General features: G+C 39.6%; 1 protein-coding gene across 2 annotated transcripts in view; it reads left to right on the top strand.

The window, feature by feature from the left end:
- The first annotated feature begins 252 nt into the window (after window positions 1-252).
- The window catches only part of RCAN2 (regulator of calcineurin 2), a 331,461-nt gene continuing 309,990 nt past the window's right edge, over window positions 253-21,723 (top strand). Inside the window, exon 1 of one of the 2 annotated variants that reach the window (XM_060189918.1) lies at window positions 253-386. The gene's annotated coding sequence lies outside the window, so the exon portion shown is untranslated. Of the gene's footprint in view, window positions 387-566; window positions 851-21,723 lie in introns of those variants that run through there. The other variant, XM_007537126.3, reaches the window with a different exon arrangement.

Here is a 21,723-nt window from a genome sequence, read left to right as displayed (position 1 = left end):
CGGGGAAGAGCGCGGCTCAAGCCAGAGGGCGCCAGCGCACCCACAGCGCAAATGCACCAAGGACCCTCTGGGGGGCTTCCAGACATTTCCTCAGTCAACCAGAGTTGGGGGTCTTAGCTACCTTGTAAGTCTCTCGGACTCCCCAGTTCACAGTTTGCCTGTCAGTTTCTTCTTGGCAGCCGCTGCTCCGTCATCCTTAGCCTTGGACTCAGCCCCCCTCGCCACCCCACTCCAGAGACCCTCCCCCCCCACACCACCACCTCCGAGCAGCCCAGCTGTGACCCCGAGGAGCCATCAGACTGACTCCAGTCCTTGGGCTTCGAGGGTCTTCACCATTTTCCAGTCACCCTGAGTGGAAAAGACAGAGGTGTGAGGCTGAGGACAAGGTAGGAACCCTGCAGACCGAATGGGGGACCCGGAAGGGCGCCGGGTCAGTGGGGAGGAGGTAAGTGAAGATCAGGCAGGGGCTTGCAGCTTCCCGGGGTCTGATTGGAGCTTGGCCCGATGAGTCGGAGCTGGGGGCGCGCCCATCTCTGTTGGCTCCTGCAGAGCCGCTGGCTCGGCCCCTCCCCGTAGCCGCTTTGTCCCGGGTGACGGCGGCTGAGGTTGCGGGGAGGAGCAGGCGGGAGGCAGAGACCCGCAGACCCAAGACCTGGAGGTCTAGAGGCGGGACTCGCCGCGCACGGCCCCACGCCCAAGCCCGCGGGCACTGTGCCGGCACCTACGCGCGCTCGCTCGCTCGCACCGGCCAGCAGGTGAGCAGACAGTGCCGCACCCGCTGCCGCTGGCCCTGGAGGACTGACCCAGCAGCCCCAGAAGCTGCTGTCGGCACATCGCGGACGCCCAGCAGGTCGGTTATGTAACTGCGTCTGCCCACTCGCCCTGAACTCTGTCCTGCCGTGGTTGCGCGCGGGGACCCGGGTGGCGCGAGCCGCAGGGGGCGGGCCAGCGCGACCCTGTTAGAGAGAGATAGAGAAGGGGGTGGGGGCAGAGCCCGTGTGGTGGTGGCCGGGAGCCGGCGCTCTGCATCCAGTTGTCAATCCTAGAACACAGTTTTAGGAAAAGAAGGCGCGGGTCTCAAGGAACTCTTTCCTCATTTCTATTGACCCAAGGGTTCACCTTTTTAGTAACAGCAGCAGCAGGTGCATAAGTGGAGCCGGGAGGGAGTTATAGTTCACAAAACAGAGATTTGGAGGGAGAGTTAGGGGAGACAAATTGGACCCAAAGAGGGTAGGAGGAAACAGAAACTCCTTTTCCAGTGCTTAAAGCAAGGTACTTTGAGGCACAGAGGGCTGGGAATTGTCCTGCCTGGGATTAGCGGGCTTGGGTCATCTAAAAATAACTTCAAGTTTGAAAAGTGAAATAGAAGGGACTGCAGTGTGCCGACTTCTTCCAGCCTGTGGGATGTTTTCCTCTAAATGTTCACCAAAGGAGGTTTGGGGAGATAGCATGATGGTTTATGCAAAAGACGTTTATGCCTGAGGCTCTGAACTCTCAGGTTCATCCCCTTGCACCACCATAAGCCAGAGCTGAGCAGAGGTCTGGTAAATAAATAAGTAAACAAACAAAAGTTCATCAGAGGCAACACGCAAATCTCAACCTGGGCTGCCCCCAGGTCTTACTGATTTCCCGGGTGCCTTGGTTTGATTTTAGTTATTGATTTATCCTCTGAGGCATTGCTGTCTTTTTCTTATCCCCAAATGCATATAAGAAGAGTGCATGCTTTGGATCTTTCCTATTTCCTGCATTCAGAGAGAAGAGTTGGATAAGAAGATAGCTTAATGAATTCACTGCCAGATCCTTTTCCCTTTAAGCACTGTTTCAGTAAAATAAAAAAAGTTTCTGGGCTTGAGTTAACATACAACCCCACAATTTGAGGATGAAAGACTGCAAGAGCTTTCTAACTCACATTTCTCTCTTCCTTCGGCCAGAATCCAACTTAGCTTATCACACTGAGAGACTTGAGAAAAACGAGGGCATTTTTAATAATGCAACTCAACTTTCACACATATTACATCAACTTCAAAATACAGGACACATGTATAGCAGGTACAGGGCAACACTTACTAACCTGCCTCCTCTGGTCTGGGAGTCCACTGAAGCTAGAAACATCCAGGAGCTGGAAAAGATCAAGAAGCAGGTCAGTGCTGACAGTGGAACAGGGGAGAGGAGTGAACATTTGGCAATTTTTCAGTATAGTCATTGATTTTTTTTTTAAGTCTTAGAGCTATTATCTTAAGTACAACCACTCTAGTCATTGAATTGTATTAGCTTAAAGCATGCACTACACTGTGCTTTCAAATTCATTGCAAATCAAATCAACATTTATTGAGCACTTATGAACAACTGGTTCACAGAAATTCTTTAATGGAAAAGTGTCTTCAACTAGACCTACAGATTTTAGTTCAAAGATTTATTTTATATTTTTATTAGTGGAGAGAGAGAGAAGCAGGAGGAGGAAGAAGGGGAGGAGGGAAAGACAGTTGAGAACTAAAGCACTGCTTATCTTGATATAAGGTCAGACTTGGGATTAAATTTGTGGACTCTAGGATCTCAAGCATGCAAGTTGGTGCTCTAAGTGGCTGCACTGTGTCCCCAGTCTCAAGCTACAGCCTTTCAAAAGATTTGGTGTGCAATTCTGCAGAATCCAACTAAATTTGAGAGGATGTGGTTCTCTCTCTCAAAGGATGAGCATTTAATAGACATAAGTGAACTTATGTTCACTTTAATAGACATAAGGGAACTTGAGAGCTTTGTCATTTACAAGAACACATCACACTCTTAAAAATCACTTACATAATCATGTGCAGTTTGTCATATGTATTTCAGAAAGAGATTTAAAAGACCAACTTTGGTAGTTCCTAAGGTCTTATTTTCCTAATCCTTTTACTTCCATCCTCTCAATTTTTCCAACCATTATTTAAGCATCTATTATGTGCTGTGCAACCCCCATGTCAGTAACTAAGACAGTCAGGTCTTTGCTTTTCAGAAACTAATCTAGGAGAAAAAGAGGATAAGAAAATATATACTGGGGGCTGGGTGGTAGCGCAGTGGATTACGCTCACATAGCGCCAAGTGCAAGGACCAGCATAAGAATCTCGGTTTGAGCCGGTGGTCTCCCCACCTGCAGGGGGTTCGTTTCACAAGTGGTGAAGCAGATCTGCAGGTGTCTGTCTCTCCCTCTCTCTGTTTTTCCCTCCTCTCTCAATTTCTTTCTGTCCTATCCAACAACAATATCTATAAGACAATAACAACCACAACAAGGGCGACAAGGGGAAAAAGATGGCCTCCAGGAGCAGTGGATTCGTAGTGCAGGCACCGAGTTCCAGTGATAACCCTGTAGGCAAAAAAAAAGAAAGGAAAAATGAAAATACATGCTAATGATAAACACGCTAAGTGTTTAATGGCGATATTAACCACTTATGTGGGTGTCCATGAGAGATGGGCAGAAGGAATCTGTATTTGAGAGGAAGTTCACATTTGGAATGGATCCCAGTAGCTGATAGGAGCTCTCTAGAGAAAGGGCTGGTGTTCTATGTTGAAAGAAGTGACATGTTCAAAGAATATTTAGGTATTTTACAGAGAAGAGGTGATAAAAGGACCTGGACTGTGAATATACACTGCTTGGAAATAGAAAGCATACAGCTTCTAGGAGAAAGGCTATGATCTAATTTATATTTTGCAAATGTGACATTGGATATGGTAGGAAGGTGGGCTTCCAAAGAAAAATAAGTTCAGATTTTTTCCTCTATTTTTGTTTGATAGGACAAAAAGAATTTGAGAGGATAGGCTATATATATATATATATATATATATAGAGAGAGAGAGAGAGAGAGAGAGAGAGAGAGAAGGAGAAGGAAGAGGAAATGGAGGAGATGGAGGAGGAGAAGGAGGTTCTTTAAGCATGGTGATGTGTAGTATCAACTAGGAGTGCCACTGCCAGACTTTTAAATTCAGAGTTTAAAGCACTGAAGTGTTCTAGGCAAAAAAAAAAAAAATCAATAAAATATGTCTGATCCAGAGACCCAAAGAGAGCTATTTCAAGAGGGAGAGAGAAGCACTAGGTTGTCTTGTGGGTAATAATGTAGAAGCAAGTTTAGATGACTAAATGAATGATTGAGCTTTATTTATTTAATTTTATTTATTTATTGCCTCCAGGGTTATTGCTGGGGCTCACTGCCTGCACCATGAATGTACTGCTCCTGGAGGCCATTCCCTCCTCCCCTCAACTTTGTTGCCCTTGTTGTTTTATCATTGTTGTGGTTATTATTATTCTTGTCATTGATGTCATTGTTGTTGGATAGGACAGAGAGGAGATAGGTGAGAGGAGGGGAAGACAGAGAGAGGGGAGAGAAAGATAGACATCTGTAGACCCACTTCACCACATGTGAAGAGACCTCCCTGCAGATGGAGAGCTAGAGGCTTGAACCAGGATCCTTAAGCAGGTCCTTGAGTTTTGTGTCCTGTGTGTCTAACCTTCTGCGCTATCGCCAACCCCCAAATGGTTGAGCTTTTAACTGAATTAGGAGATAAATTGTGACAGACGTCCAGGCTGGCAAGATAGCTTACCTGGAGAGTGCAGCGACTTTGTCAGGTATCTGCCTCAGGTACCAGCCCACTTCCCACTGCACTGAAGGACACTTTGGTGCTGTGGTATCTCTCTCTCTCTGTCTAGCTATCTGAAAGAAAATCAGCCCAGAGAGGCAACACCTTGGCAATGACCAAAATTAAAAAAAAGAAAGAAAATACTCTAATTACATCACAAAGAATAAACTTCTTAGGAATAAATTTAAGTAAAGTGGTGAAAGACTTTACTCTGTAAACCATAAGATTAAATTAGTGAAAGCATTTGTAGAAGGCAAAAATAAATGGAAAGATGTTTTAAACTGGTATACTGGAGGAAATAATTTAAGAATGCTGTGATTCCCAAAACAGTCAACAAATTGAATGCAGTGTCTATCAAAATCCTAGGATCAGCGTAAGGATACCGATTCAAGTCCAGGGCTCCCCACCTGCAGGGAGGTCGCTTCACAGGCTGTGAAGCAGGTCTGCAGGTGTTCATCTTTCCCTCCCCCTCTCTGTCTTCCCCTCCTGTCTCCATTTCTCTCTGTCCTATCTAACAACGATGACATCAATAACAACAACAATAAAAAACAAAGGCAACAAAAGGGAAAATAAATAAATATAAAAAATAGAATTATCTTATTTCACTTAGTATAACTTGCAGTACCTTTCATTTTGGCCTGAAGGATATAGTAATGAACAGATTTTTATTTTCTTATCATTTTTTGGGGGGGCAATTATTTAGGGTATTATTGTTGACACATGGATAAATTTTTCATCTCTCCATGATAGATATCTGCGAAACATTTACCATCGTGCATCTGGACCTCAAACTAACCCCCTCTCTGCCCTTCCACTTCTTCCCCTTCTCCCCTTCCCCCTTTTCCCAAGTTCTTTGCCCTGGTATAATATAGCACATACAGTTCAATTTTTTAATTTATTTATTGTATACAGACAGAAAAATCGGCGAGAAGGTAAACATAGAGAAGGAGAGGCAGAAAAATGTCTGGAACATTGCTTCCACTGTTTAGGAAACTTTCCCCTGCAGGTGGAGACCTGCAACATGTAAGCTCAGCTAGGTGCTTCACTGCCAGGCCCCTCAGTTCAAGTCTTATACAGTGTGTTTTACCTTTCTGAATGAACAGAATTCTTTGAGGGCAGGTGAAATAAGAAGTCAGAGAAAAGCAACAATAATATTTATTTCTTTTAATCAGAACACTGTTTTCTTTTCTTCCCCCCCCCCTTTTTTTTTGCCTTTAGGGTTATCACTAGGGCACAGTGCTTGCACTATGAATCCACTGCTTCCCATGGCCATTTTTTTCCATTTTATTGGATAGGACAGAAGTTGAGAAAGGGAGGAGGCTATAGAGAGGGAGAGAGAAGGATAAACACCTGCTGACCTGCTTCACCACTTGTGAAGCTTCCCCCTGCAGGTGGGGAGCCAAGGGCTGGAACTGGAATCTTTGCATGAATCATTGAGCTTTATCTTATGTGCTCTTAACCAGTGTGCCACTGTCCAACCCGCAATCAGAGCACTTTACAGCTCTGGTTTATGGTGGTGCCAAGGATTGAACCTGGGACTTATGAGCCTCAGGCATGAAAGTCTGTTGTGTAAACCACTATATTTTCTCTTCTTAATGAAAAGAATAATAATATTTAACATTTATTCAGTCATGTTGAGCACAAACAAGTTAGAGCTGTACATGGATTATCACTATGTATCTCACAGTAATCTTGAGAGACAGTCACTGGTGTTATTCTCATATAATTAACTAGAACTACAATGCAAAAAAGTGAGTGCTTATCAAGCCTGCACAATTAGCAAGAGGTGCCTCTGGAGGTCAAATTCTGGTAGTTAGGTCAGTATTCAAAATCAATTAAGTGTGAATTAGTCACATGGAAATTATTTCTTATTTTTCCTGGAATGTGACTTTTGCCTGTGTTTAAATACTTTTTTATCTCAATATTTTTGCTGATGCCATAAAATATGTTAGAATATGCTAAAATACCCTGGCTCTCTACAATTTGCTGTGTGACTTCTGCAAAGTCACAGTTCCCTCAGGCTTTAGTTATTTTGAATCTGTATAGTGGCAGGGAAGATGCCAACTAGCTCATTGCTAAGAAATCTCAGCATTCTTATGTCTTGTCAGTCTGTCTCAAATTTTACTACAAGGGCCATTGATTTGGGTTAAAACTGAGCCTACCTAGTCACTCTCAGAATAGGAAAGTTTCTAAGAGGTTTCACTCAACTAGCCGCCCATCTTTACCACCTGGATGTGAATTAGACTATAAGTGTAGGTCACAATGGGGGTGCCTAACCAGAATGAGCACTAAAGTGAGTATTCCTCCTTTGTTACTTATAAGTTCCTATATTTTAAATATGCCATTTCAATTCTATATGACTTAATATCCCCATTTTTAACATATACGGTTTAATATATGTGTTACAGGGAGTGGAACATATAAAGTAGGCACCACAAAACAGTGGATGTTTGCTTCATTGAAGATGCTCAGTAAATAAAGGTATCTACCTTTGTTTATACATTTACTTATTTATGGCTCCAGAGGAATAGAAATACAGAAAGGGGAGGTTGATATTTTTGAAATGAAATTTCTTCTATTTCCTACTTTTAATAAGTCTCTACCTTTCCACCTTTCCAAACATCATTATCTATCTTAGGATATATGTAATTTGGGAATACACAGAGCATTGAGTACATTTCAAAATGTGAACTCTCAAGTATTCATTATTAAATTGCCTTTTTAGAGAAGAAGTCCAACATTTCATAACATGGTGTTGTAAATGTGTTAAAGACACAGATATATATATATATATATATGTATATATATATATATTGCCTCCAGGGTTATTGTTGGGGTTCATTCTCTGCATTACCAATACACTGCTCCTGGAGGCCATTTTTCCCATTTTGTTGCCTTTGTTGCCCTTGTTGCTACCCTTGCTGTTGTCATTATTATTATTGTTGTCATTGCTGTTGTTGTTGGGTAGGACAGAGAGAAATCAAGAGAGGAGGGGAGCCAGAGAGTGGGAGAGAAAGACAGACACCGGCAGATGTGCTTCGCCATCTGTGAAGCAACTACCCTTAGGGTGGAAGCCGGGGGCTCGAACTGGGATCCTCATGCTGGTCCTTACGCTTGGCGCCATATGTGCTTAACCCACTGAGCTACCGCCCGACCCTCTAAAGACATTTTTAAGAGATAAAGACAGACATCACTCTGTAGTATATAATGCTGGAAACTGAACCTAGAGAATCACACATCACATATTGATTGTTTATACTAAGTCACCCTCTAGGCCCAAATACAGGGTTTTGAAATCTTCTTTGTAATCTTATAAATGGGATAATATTGCTATAAAGAAGTGGTATTACTTAGGGTCAGTTACCCTGGATTCGTTATTATGACATCAAATATCCAAGACTGCTCTAAAGACAGAATTGCTTTGAGTCGGTGATCCTGGATATGGGGGACAAAATGATTTCCTGCTCTGAGTGGCTGTGTAGACTTGTACTTCTGCCTTCATCAAGAACTTTGTCTTTGCCTGTACGAAACTGACTACCCTTGTCTCTCTTGTGTAACCAGTTGTCAGGTATCATGTGTTGTAGGTTAAAGTAATTAATTAAATGGAAGAATTCTTTTTAAAATGGAAGCAGCCTCAAACTCAGAGAAAGCTGCTTTTAAGTCCTTTAAAAAGGAACATGTTATTTTGAATGGTACTTTCTAGAAGTTAAAAGTTTCCAAGAATAGTTTAAACTTCCTGCAGTATAAATGCCTACAGAAAATATTTTCTATAATTGGATGGAAAGAGATTTATTTTCATATCTGATTTCTTCATACTAGACTCATTTTGAAAGGAGGAAAGATATGAAATTTCTAATCATTGCAATGTATATGCAAGAAGTCATTTTAAAAGTAGCTGTTCATAAAGAAATTGTATAATTTTAGAGCTATATTCTACCTTTTTAAAAAGAGTTATCTATGTTCTCTGAGGGAATATTTGCCTTGTTGTTTCTGTGGCTGAAATATGCCTTCTACAAAATATTATAATTTTTTGAGGACACAGGCCATTCCTTAATACTTTTTTTTTTTTTTTAAATCTAATGAGTAGTATAAAGTGTACAAGCTTGGCATGAAAAGGCATGGGTTCTTATTCTGGTGCTGTCACTTCCCAGCTATGTAACCTTGAGCTTCCCACTGACCTAAGAGTCATAGGAGATGGTATTTGGTGAATGCTGCCCTTGTTCCAGACACTGTGCTCAGAAGGCTACATACTTATCTCATTTAATCCTTAGAACAACTCCACCACGTGGGTATTATCATCACTATTTACAGATGACCACTCTCTGGGGGCCAGGGGGTACAAATGACTTAGTCTTGCTTCTTCAGAATATAGTTTTCATATCTGTGCATTTAAGAAAATAATACTTGATTTCTAGTCGTAAGGCTGATATCCCATCTGTGACTGTACTCTGAAAAAAGAAATGTTCTGTATAGTCCTCAAGGATTTTGTTATAATAGGAACCTTTCAAGAGATCAGTGATAATTAATCCTCGGATAGTTTGAGGAAGGTGGGAAAGAAGTTTCACTGCAGGAAAAAAAAAAAAAGCTTTTATAGAATATGTTCTAGAAACTATTCCTTTGTCTTTGTTTTCTAATGCCAAATTCTCTCAAGGGCAATTTATTGGTATTTGTCCCCAGTACCAAAAATTAACCAGACTTGGCCAGGAGGAGCTGAGCAGGCTTTGGAACTGGATCCTGCTGGTAAAGTGGAGTATGAAAGAGATGAAGGGAAAGATGGTTTACAGAGAAGAGGTCACATTGTCAAAAGTATGTTTCAGTATAAACAGTGAAGGCTGAAAATCAAAGCCAAGGTCAAGGAATACAGGCATGGTGCTGAGTACAAGAAATTGTCATCAGGGCATTACCAGGCCCCTTGCATTATGCACATTTAATCAAATATTTTAAATAGCTTTTTACTTGAAATCAACTGTCTTTTGGAACATTTATTTCAGTAGTTGCCTAGCATTCCCATGTATGATTTTATCCAATTTATTTATTCAGGTTGGACATTTAAATGGTTCTCAGTTATCCAGCATATAATAAATAATACTTTGAGAATGCCTCTGATTGTCTTAAAATTTATTTTTATATCTTTTTTAATTTTAAAATTTATTTATAAAATAAAAAATATCAACAAAACCATAGGATAAAAGGGGTACAATTCTACACTATTTATACCACCAGAGTTCCGGATGAAACTAAGAGTCTTCATGTGGGAAGAAGCTAAGAAGTCTATTTGAGATATATTCCAAGGGGCCCATGACTTTAGTAATTTTTGCCTGAGCCCCGTAGCTAACATGCAGGTAGGCTAAAAGTATTGTCTGGGAAGATGGTGTCAGAATTGAGAATAGGAGTAGAGTGTTGTATTAAGGCAGAAAGTAGCTCCCAAGTAAGATGAAACTATATAAAAACCCCATCAATCTGACATAGGACCTATATTTATTCACATTAAGCACAAGAGTCTGTGTAGGTTAATTTCAGACAGGTATATCCTTTTTTTTTTTTAACCATTCACTAAATGAAATACAATAGATTGAATCATTTAGAAGAAATAACTAGGCCAATCCAGTGGAGCCTTGTATGAAATTATTTGCATCCTTATTATTTAAGATTTTTAATTTGAAAACTAGCTAAATTAATCTTTAAGAAAGGCTTCTGCATTTATTTTTAGAATTATGTTGACTATGTTGATAATTAAGGTAAACAACCATTTGAATTATAATCCTCTTAAAATTATCTGAAAGATAGGTTAAATTAATATCATTTTTTTTTATCTTGACAACTATAGTAGTCAACATAAAAAACCTATGAATAGGTGTTTTTACTCCGGGGCTGGCTTCACGGGCGGGTAACAGACCACCAGAGACACACAGCTGAGCTGAGAACGCAGTTTAATCTTTATTCACGAGCGGGCAATGTACTCCTCCATCTTTCTCCTCTGGCGGCAGAGAGGGACTCCCAAACTAATCACCACACAGATCTGTCCCGCATCCTTCTCCTTTGGCGGCTGGGGCAGAAACTCAGGAAGTACTTAGGATAGGGTCGGGGAGAAGGGAGTAGCGTGAAAATTAGCAAGGGCTAAAACAAATCTCCCGTAGGGGGAGAGTGCATAGCAACAAATAGGGTCTGTTCAGGACAAATCAAAGTTTAACGTATACTTCTCTTTTTAAGTTTAATAATTTGTCCAGAAAGGAATGATTTATTTGATATAGTTATATAGGTATAAACTTATAAATTTAAATTCAGGATAATACATTCAGATAAATTAATGGTAGTACAATTTTACTTGCTTAAGTGTAAAGTTTCTTAGCTGTAACAAGTGAAAGCAAAACACTAGTTCATGAATATGTTGATTTTTTTTCCTGCTATGGGTATTAATGGTCTTCATTTGATCTGTTATGATGCACAAACAGCCATTTATAAAAAGGTTAAATTCAAGTCAAGCAAGCTAGTCAGTAACTGACATATCACAAATACGTTTATTTAATATTCTCTATTTCCTTATTTTTTCTGTCTCTTGGTGATTTCTGTTCCACACACAGCTGCTGTTTAGCATTAAACTTCAAAATTTGACAAGGTGACATTTAGGTGAAGCACTGAGTTGAAATATTAACTCAGTCATATTTTCAGGGCATACCTTCTGATTTATTTATGGGCCTATGGATACTCTGATGATTCTTAGCTCAAACTCTTACTTGGGTTTGATTTCACCTTCCTGCATTATCATAAGTGAAGAAAGGGGATCTTCTCATTTTAAGGAATAGTCATGCTAAGTAAGAGTAGATTGAGTGTCATTCTGGAAATTTCGGAATGTCCACAGCCCTTTGCAGTGGTTGATTTGCAGGTGGGAGCCAGGGTCTCCAATCAGGCTTCCTGTGCTTTTGTACTATGCCTGCTTATTAGCCTGGTATGCTACTGCCCTGATCCCTGGCAGTTTTATTATTTAAATTGCTCTTAAAATCTTATATTTAAATTTAAAAGGCGGATGTTTGGCTTCATGGGGTGGGGTGGTGGTGGGGGTGGGTGGGGTGAGACACAGTCTTTGGTGGCGGGAATGGTGTTAATAATAAAATAAAATAAAATCTTATATTTCATTTTAACTGTATATATCACAAAAGCTTTAGTATTGGGTGAGAAGCATCAAACATATATGTTATACTTTGAGTGTTTCCTTCCACATTTCATTTAACCTTTTTATTCTTTTTTAAAATTGATTTAATTATGAACAAGTTCATTGAATAAGATATGAACAAGTTCATTGAATAAGAGGGGTACAGTTCCACACAGTTCCCACCACCAGATTTCTCCATCTTAGTTCCACTATGTTCTCACAATGACACTTGTTATTGTCTTACAATTCAAGCCAAGTTGTGATACTATGAGAAAGCTATTTTATCAGAGCAAAATTGGAAGTACCTTAGTAGATATTCATGAAAAATAATCTATATGGGTTGTTTTTTTTTACAGTATAAAATTAAAGGGTATATTTACAAGAAAGAAAATCCAGAAGAATAATAAAGGTGAGAGGTATTTACCCAGTTGGTGTTTGAGGTCTGTTTTTAGTGTGTCTGTGAGCCTGATAAGGTAGTTGTCTCAGCACAGCATATCAGCACCTTTCCCACTCCACCTCAGCCCATCTATTATGAGTTCTTTTGTTCCTCCTAATTATTCCATTTTTCAAAGTAATAGTTTTAGATCAAGGCAAAGTCCTTCCTCTGACAATGTTCAGGGACTTTCTCTTTACAATATGTTCTCATTCTTCTTTTCAGATACCCTCATCTCAGTGATCCTGAGACTTTGAAAATCTAAAAAGCCATTCCTTCCTTTCAAAGGAAAAAAAAATATATGCAATTAAATATACTTTACCTCCTGTAAGAGAAAAAAAGGGGGTGGTGTTCAGATGAAAGACTATAAAAATTTAGCTAAAGGGCTTTTTAAAAATATTAACTCAAATAACTTAGTAGTCATTTAAGCTTACCTAGATTTGAGAACATCTAGTAGAGGTGGCTCTTGTCTAGCTTAGTGAGAGAAAATCTTTGATATAATAATTGTCCTTGCCAGATTTTTTGTTCAGTTTTAATTATTCTTATGTTGATTAGTCAATCCTTTTAATGATTTTTTCCAGTAAGTTGATGGTGAGAATATTTTGCAAACACATGTCACAGAGAGATGAGAAATTGTATCCGTGTGTCAACAGTGGTGCTGTAAACCATTAACCCACCAATAAAGTGAACTGGAAAAAAAAAGGAGATCTCTTTTTGCTTTGGGTTTTCTACTATGGAGAAATTTGTATGTCATTTTTATAATATCTTAATCATTGTTTAAACAAACCATTTCTCTCTTACTTGGATTGGTGATGGTTTATTTTTAAGACAATATGCTAATACTATGGTGAGTTTATTCTGACATTATCATTTCTATCAGTTATGTCTCTTGTCAGTCATGTCAGTATAAAACCTGCCAAGTATACACATTTCTTTCTCTAATTGCCAATTGACTTTTTCTGACTACTTATTAAGGAACCCCAGGAGACCAGTAGCTATAACTGCAACATGGCTGCTGGAGACCAGATACTACTTGTTATTTTCTTTTTTTTGTAATTTTTTATTAGTGATTTAGTAATGATTGACAAGATTGTGGTATAAAAGGGTTATAATTCCATACAATTCCCACTACCAGAATTCAGTATCCCCTCCCCTCCATTGGCAGTTTCCCTAGTCTTTATCCCTCTGGGAGTATGTATCTAAAGATCTTTATGGGGTGCAGAAGGTAGGAGGTCTGGCTTCTGTAATTGCTTCTCTACTGTCCATGGGCATTGGCAGGTCGATCCATACCCCCAGTCTGTTTCTGTCTTTCTCTAGTGGGGTAGAGGTCTGGGAAGGTGGGGTTCTGCGATATACTGATGAGGCTGTCTGTCCAGGGAAGTCAGGTTGGTGTCCTGGTAGCATGTACACCTTGGTGGCTGAAAAGCATTAAGATATAAAGCAGAACGATTTTTTTTTAAATAATCAGGAACATAAAGGAAAAAGTATAACAGATGAAATTTAGGGTTTTCATGTTGGAAGGATCTAGGCAGTCTATTTTAGGTATATTTCAAGGGGCCCATGACTTTACTAATTTTTGACTGAGCCCAATAGCTAACATGCAGATGGGTTAGGATATTATCAGGGAAGATGGTGTCAGAGTTGAGGATAGGACTAGAAAGCTGGATAAGGGCAGAGAGAAGCTCCCAAATATGAGAAAAGTATATAAATACAATTAATCATCTCTCTATTCTAATAAATAGCGAACCAACATGTTGCTTATAAATGAATCAAAGGTCCTTATAATAAGTAACAAACTAAGAAGGAACTGCATAAAATTTACAGCTAAAGAATATACTAGAAATATTAGATATGTTAATGATCAGAATGCAATTGCTTGCTAATGAGAATCAATTTAGAGTACATTGCAAATATATAAAATTATAATTGAACATTTTTCCTATCTCTGCTTCTTAAAATTTTAATCTTTCACAGTGCTTCACAAGCAGTAAAGCAGGTCTGCAGGTGTCTATCTTCTCTTCCTCCATCTCCCCCTCTCCTCTCAATTTATCTCTGTCTTATCCAATAAAATGGAAAAAAAAAAAAGGCCTCCAGGAGCAGTGGATTGGTAGTGCAGGCACCAAGCCCTAGTGAATATATCTATATATATATTTGGGCACTAAAATTATATGACAGTATTACTCACTATAAAGTAGTAAGTAAAAAAATGATCATTTAGAAGTTCCCCTTTTCATTACTAATGGCTATCTTTACAAATCTCGATTAGAGAAATAGTAGCAGGAAGTGAAGGCAAAGACCAATGGAGAGTCCTGACTCCACCACTTATCACTATAAGGATGGAATTCAACTTCCCCAGCCTCAGGCTTCTGATCTAAATACACTGGGATTAAAAATAGAACGTACCACACAGAGCTGGTAAGAAAACTATGAGGGAAAGAGTATAATAGTACACGGTCTTACTATAGTAATTTATAGTCACTTATTTTATGTCACAACTCCACAAAAAAGAGTGGTGATGGGGGAGACTGCATCTTACTAAAACAGAAGTATTTCAAAATAATTTCAGTTCGAGACAGACGCCTACCAATTACAAAGGTGCTTTGTTTAATAGAGATGTGACACTAGATCAGATTCAGAGAAGAAACAGTAAATACAGTTCAACAACAACAACAAAAATGATGCCTTCTTTGAAAACTCAAGAATCAAGGAAATCTGGAAAAGATGGAACTGAAAGATAAGATTTCTTTTTCATTTTTATTTGATAGGACACAGAGAAATTGAGACTAATAGGAACGGATGGGTGAACTTTTATGTAATTTAAATCAAATGAAAGCCATGCTAGACTAGAGTACTGATTTAGTAATCTTTTATTTTTCTGTGAATCAAGAATTGTAGGAGGAGTGTGTGTGTGTGTGTGTGTGCGTGTGTGTGTGTGTGTGTTGGGATGGGGTACAGATGGTTGGAACATTTTGATCTCCAAACCACCTATATCGCAGTGTTAGTATTGAAGTTAGAAGGTTGACATCTCAAGCTTAGCATTTCTGGATACAAACTGAAGCAAAAAGGCAGCAGTAGCATAATGTGACATAATGTTGCAATGATTTAGTTGAGGTCAGCAAAGGCAATGTAACAGGGTAAGGTATCAAGAGGAGAGGCATCAAGAAATACAGGCAAAGTTGCAGAGGTTCCAGGACCAGGAGAAAAACAGGTCTTAAAGAGAATGGGAAGGATTTTTAGAAAGAGTTTATAATAACAATTTATTGTTATCATCATTATTATTATTAACATTATTATTGAGTTACTTGGGAGCATGGTTTTCTTTGAAAATTCCATGGTTAAGATTTATTGTACTAAAAAAAAGACTTACTGTACTATACTTAGCCTCACCATGATTTATGTCATTTAATGCTATCTACTATTAACTATATCTTAGATGCTGATAGAACCAGTTAAATTCTGATCTATCTGATCTAAGGTTGTAGGTAGCATAGTCATTTTTAAAGTTATTTTTAGAAATGCTTTAACAATTTAAGCTCAGTGTTAGAATTCAGTTTATAAATTAGAAACATTAATTGCTTAGACTAAAAGAATACATACTTAGAATGAAATCTAGGCAGTTAAAAGACTTGAAACTATTTTTCCCCGACATGCTGAGTAAATAGTGATTTTTAAGTTAGTAGGAATATAATTTAACACCATTCCCACCACCAAAGGTTTAGTCCCCACCTCCACCCCCCTAGGGTGGACCTGGAGCCCACTCTTTGGTGTAATACTCCAAACCCTGTTCAAGCCCTGTTTTTTGTATCACTTTCTGTTCTTATTTCTCAGCTTCTATGAGTGATATCATCCCATATCCATTCTTCTCTTTCTGACTTATCTAACTTAACATGATTCCTTCAAGCTCCATGCAAGATGAGGGGAAAGTAAATTCATTATACTTACTAGCTATGTAGTATTTCATTATGTATATATACCACAGCTTACGCAGCCACTCATCTATTGTTGGACACCTGGATTGCTTCCAGAGATTGGCTATTACAAATTGAGCTGCTGTGAACATAGGTATACACATATTTTTTTGGATGGGTGTGTTTGACTCCTTAGGCTATATCACCAAGAGAGGAATCTCAGGGTCATGGATTAGGTTCACTTCTAGTATTGTGAGAGTTCTCCAGGCTGTTCTCCACAGACCAATTTACATCCCCACCAGCAGTATGGGAGGATTTCTATGCCCCCCCCCCCCACACAACATTTACAGCAATTATCATTGCTATCATTACTGATGCATTCTATTATCACAGGGGTGAAGTGAGGCCTTTCTTAACACATAGGGCTACCTAGTTCTATTTCAAATGGCACACTCTCTAACAAAGTTACATGAGATAGATATAGGCCTAGACACCCTCCTCTCCTACTTCCTATTTCATGTGCCTCAATCACTGTATCTACTCAACTAACTAAACAAAAGAAAGATATATCTCCTAATCTCTTCTGACCAAATCAGCATTATTGTCACCCCTTAATAATCTCTAGAAGTAACACTATACAATTGACTAAGAGATATACTGATGAAAGGACAATTATTAGAACCTTTATTAGAATTGTCAAACAAGTTATTGCTATAAAACACCAGGTTAACTTAGACCCAACTAAAGTTCTAGGTATATTTCCTCCCTAAATTGAGGTCAGACCCCATAAACCTGATTTTGGTTTGGATGCAACAAATGACACTCAATGGTTTAACAAGTGGAAGAAAGTCTAAGCTTGTCAGATAAATAAGGGATTACAAAATCTGGATAAGGGCAAGATTCTGGCTTACTTAATGGTGACCTTTTTGGTCACTATCAGCCTAGCCTATCATCTGGGTCCTTAATCAGGGAATCCTTGGATTTCCCTATAGATGTGATGAATCTATCCTTCTAGTAGACACCTTTCTCCACCATCACTGGTTACTTCCATCAGGAATGTCAACATAAGCCCTCTTGTGGTCTCTCCAGGACTTTGCACTCACTATAAAGTAGCAATGGTAGGGACTTCTCCACTCTCTGAAGGGAGGCTGGGTCATCTTATTCTGTCATGCAAGGAAGACTGGTCCTGAAATGAGTGCAACCTAGAATGTTCCCAGCTGTGACAATGGCCAGTGAACTGAGACTGACAAGGACTCAGAGGTTATACAGGCTCCTGTGCTAAATATGAATATATATGGGTCCTGAGCCAGATCAATATTAACTGAATTTATGTATTTTATTCTATTTTTGGAGCTACTTTCTGCCCTGATCCAGTTTTCTAGCTCTATTCTCAACTCTGACAATATCTTCCCAGATTATATATATATTATCCTATCTTCCCAGTATATATATATATATATATATATATATATATATATATATATATATTCCTAACCCCTAACCCTAACCCCCAGATAATTTTTTTTTATTTATTTAAGAAAGGAGACATTAACAAAATCATAGGATGGGGGGGGGGGTACAATTCCACACAGTTCCCGCCACCCGTCTCCATATCCCATCCCCTCCCCAACAGCTTTCCCATTCTCTATCACTTTGGGAGCATGGACTCAGGGTCCTTGTGGGTTGCACAAGGTGGGAGGTCTGGCTCCTGTAATTGCTTCCCCGCTGAACATGGGCATTGACTGGTCGATCCATACTCCCAGTCTGCCTTTCTCTTTCCCTAGTAGGGTGGGTCTCTGGGGAAGCTGAGCTCTAGGACGCATTGGTGGGGTCTTCAGTCCAGGGAAGGCTGGCCAGCATCCTGATGGCATCTGGAACCTGGTGGCTGAAAAGAGAGTTAACATACAAAGCCAAACAAATTGTTGAAGAATCATGGACCCAAAGGTTGGAATAGTAGAAATGAAGTGTTGTGGGGTACTCACTGCAAACTCTAGTGTACTTGTGCTTTCAGGTATATATTTGCCCTAGTTTATGGATACGTGTGACCATATGCTCTATCTCCTGGAACCTGGTCTATATCTAGGTTTTGGGACTTTGTTAGGAAGTGAACCACCTGGGATGGAATTAGAGACTACTATGAAAGGAAAGGTCTCACCCGAGCGATGAAGCTGAAGGGTTGTCGTTCCACACCTGAAGTCTGTGGACACAGTCTGAAGTGAAGCATGCTGGGGTGGCACTCGTTGCATTGATTAGGTAGCAATCAGCAGATGCAGTATTATTTGATAAGAATTGGGAGACGCATACGGGAAAGTGGGCCCTACTCTAGGGTCCCAGGACTGGGGGAAATTTAGGCTCTATAGTGGAGATGTGAGATTCCTGCTGTCTTAGGGTTCAAGAAGACAATGGATAGTTACTGTTATCACATTATTTGGTAATTGGGTTAACTTTGAAAAGTCCCTTTGTTAGACATACAATCAATTTTCCCCCTCTCATATTAATTAAATAGTGATTTATATGACTACAGTTTAATAGGGGTGTACATAAACAGCATTCCCATCACCAAAAGATTGTGTCCCATCCCACCCACCTACCCCCACCCCTACCCCCCCCCCCAGCCCAGGGAGCCGCATGCCCACTCTCCCCCTCACCACAGGGTTTTTACTTTGGTGCCCTACCCCCAGATAATATTTTTAGTCTACCTCCATGTTAGCTACTAAGCTCAAGCAAAAATTACTAAAGCCATGGGCCCCTCAGAACATACCTAAAATAGACTTCCTAGTTTCTTTCCACCCTAAGATACATATTCTCATCTGCTCCATTTCTGCTTTTTGGTTCCTGTTTGTTAAACACTTTTGTCTTATTTTATATCTTACCACCTTTCAGCCACCACATTGCAGATGCTATTATGATTCCATCCTGATTTCCCTGGGCAGACAGCCTCACCAATGTGAGGTCTCTCCAGAACCTTACCCCACTAGGGAAAGATAGAAATAGGCTGGGGATATGTGTTAACTTGCCAACAGCCATGTCCTGTGGAGAAGCCAGATATTCTATCTTCTGCACCCCCCAAAATTTTTGATCCATACTCTTAGAAAGTGAGAAATATTAGGGGAAGAAGACAGAGGACTCTGAGCTCTAATTCCATCAGCACCCGGTGATAGAAGAGGACAAAAGGAAGAACATTCTGAAGTACTAATAGCCTGAAGTATGACATAAAGGAAGAGAAGGCAGGGCCATAGAAAAAAAATGTACATATCTGTGACTTCAGGAGAATCACTGCAGTTTCCAGTGGAGGAAATGGGAATACAGAACTCTGGAGGTGGGAACAGTGTGGAATTATACCCTTGTTTTTAAAATAATTTTGTAAATCAATAAACAATAGTAAAATAATCATGAGGAGAAAAGAAATACAACAACATCATCTGAGTATTTTATCAAAGTTAATTGTTTGAATTCGGTATTTTACAATTTGATTTCTCTTTGTTTAGAACAATTGGCATTTGATGATTTTATAGGTGTTTGAAGTGATTAAGGACTTAGGTCAAAATTGGTAAGGAGTCAGTCTAATTTTATTTTTACTAAAAAAGCAGTCTGTTTTCAAATAGGAGTCAACTGGATTTTTCTGCACTATGTAATGTGAACTTTCATCTAAGAAAATGCTTCTATCTCACCAGGAGTCTTGCCATATAGATAAGATATTGGCATTTCCTCTAAATGGCACCTAGGAAAGCTAAGATCTGACCTTGGACAAGTCTCTCTGTTGCAGTGATTCTCTAATGCATTTCTGAATGGCTCTATCATCTCAGTGCCTTTGTACCATTTCTTACTCTCTGTTCTGATTCTGATAACTGACAGCTGTATGTGTATACAACTCCTATGGTTTAAAAACATCTTCTCATTAGCAACACAAAGATTTGTGAATGTATAGTATTACCAGCTCCACTATGCAGAGAAGATAATAACAGTGTATAGAGATTTAGAAAGGCTTCTGCTTTGAAAGGTCTCAGGTATGTCCAAAATGACTTTGTTAGTTATACTTTCATTTTTCATTCAGGTAGAGAGGTGAGGGAGTGTGTGTATGTATGTGTGTGTGTGTAGACAGGGAGAGATAGTGAGAGAGAGAGAGAGATCACAGTACCAGAACTTTTCTCAGTGCTATATCTTGGTACTACTCTCAGGGCACAAATGTAGGCCATATACAGGGTAAGGCATGTACCTTACCCTGTAAGCTATCTCTCGAGCCCTATCTATATTAGTTACTTTTTTGAATAAGGGAAAGCTGTCTTAGTGCATATACTCAAAGAATATACAAGGCAAAATACTTAGCCATAGCTCTTTAATGTTTCTTTTGATTAATTTCCAGTAAGATTTTAGAGCACTGAAACAGAGGATAGTGAGTACTGGTAGAAAGAGAAAAGAAGATAATTTTATATTTGTGGATATTCAGTACAGTTGATGCAATTTTAAGGACACTGTCAGGATAAATTTGAGCTAAGAGTATATGAAACAATGGGAAGATGGACTTGCTTAAAAATAACACAAAACAGGACTGGGGGAAGTAGGGGCTCTATAGTGGAGATGTGAGGTTCCTGCTGTCTTAGGGTTCAAAAAGACAATCGATAGTTAATGTTATCATCACATTATTTGGTAATTGGGTTAATTTTGAAAAGTCCTTTTGTTAGGGTTTGCTGTACAGTACCCAGTATCTTGTATATAGCTGTGCTATTGGATGCTTCTGATCTACTTGGTTTAGGCTTTTGAGAGAGTCCACCTATCAAATACACAGCCTATATATTAAAAAGATTCAGTTTGTGTTTTGAAAAACTTTGAGACATACAATTAATTTTCCCCCTCTCAAATTAATTAACTAGTGATTTATATATCTACATTTTGCTAGGAGTGTACATAAACACCATTCCCACCACCAAAAGACTGTGACCCATCCCTCCCACCCACTCCCACCCCCCACTGGCCCAGGAAGCTGCATGTCTACCCCTCACCACTGGGTTTTTACTTTGGTGCCCTACTTACAATTTAGTCAGGTCCTGCTTTTAGTTTCCTTTTCAGATCTTCTTACTCAACTTCTGCTGATGAGTGGGATCATCCCATACTCATCTTTATCTTTCTGACTTAGTTCACTTAACATAATTCCTTCTAGCTCTGTCCAAGATGGGTCAGAGAAGGTGGGTTCATTGTTCTTGATAGCTGCATAGTATTCCATTGTGTATATATACCACAGCTTTCTCAGCCACTGAAAGCAGAAGTACACTAGAGTTTGCAGTGAGTACCTCCCTAACACTTCCTCTCCACTATTCCAAGCTTTGGGTCCATGAGTGCTCAACAATTTGTTTGGCTTCATATGTTAACTCTCTTTTCAGTCACCAGGTTCCAGATGCCATCAGGATGCTGGCCAGGCTTCCCTTGATTGAAGACCCCACCAATGTGTCTTGGAGCTCAGCTTCCCCAGAGACACACCCTACTATGGAAAGAGAGAGGCAGACTGGGAGTATGGACCGACCAGTCAATGCCCATGTTCAGCGGGGAAGCAATTACAGAAGCCAGACCTTCTACCTTCTGCAACCCACAATGACCCTGGGTCCATACTCCCAGAGAGATGGAGAATGGGA

This window comes from Erinaceus europaeus, chromosome 4, assembly GCF_950295315.1.
Source record: "Erinaceus europaeus chromosome 4, mEriEur2.1, whole genome shotgun sequence".
Taxonomy (NCBI): domain Eukaryota; kingdom Metazoa; phylum Chordata; class Mammalia; order Eulipotyphla; family Erinaceidae; genus Erinaceus; species Erinaceus europaeus.
The sequence above is the reverse complement of the archived record's forward strand: the minus strand, read 5'-3'. Positions and strand labels throughout refer to the sequence as shown.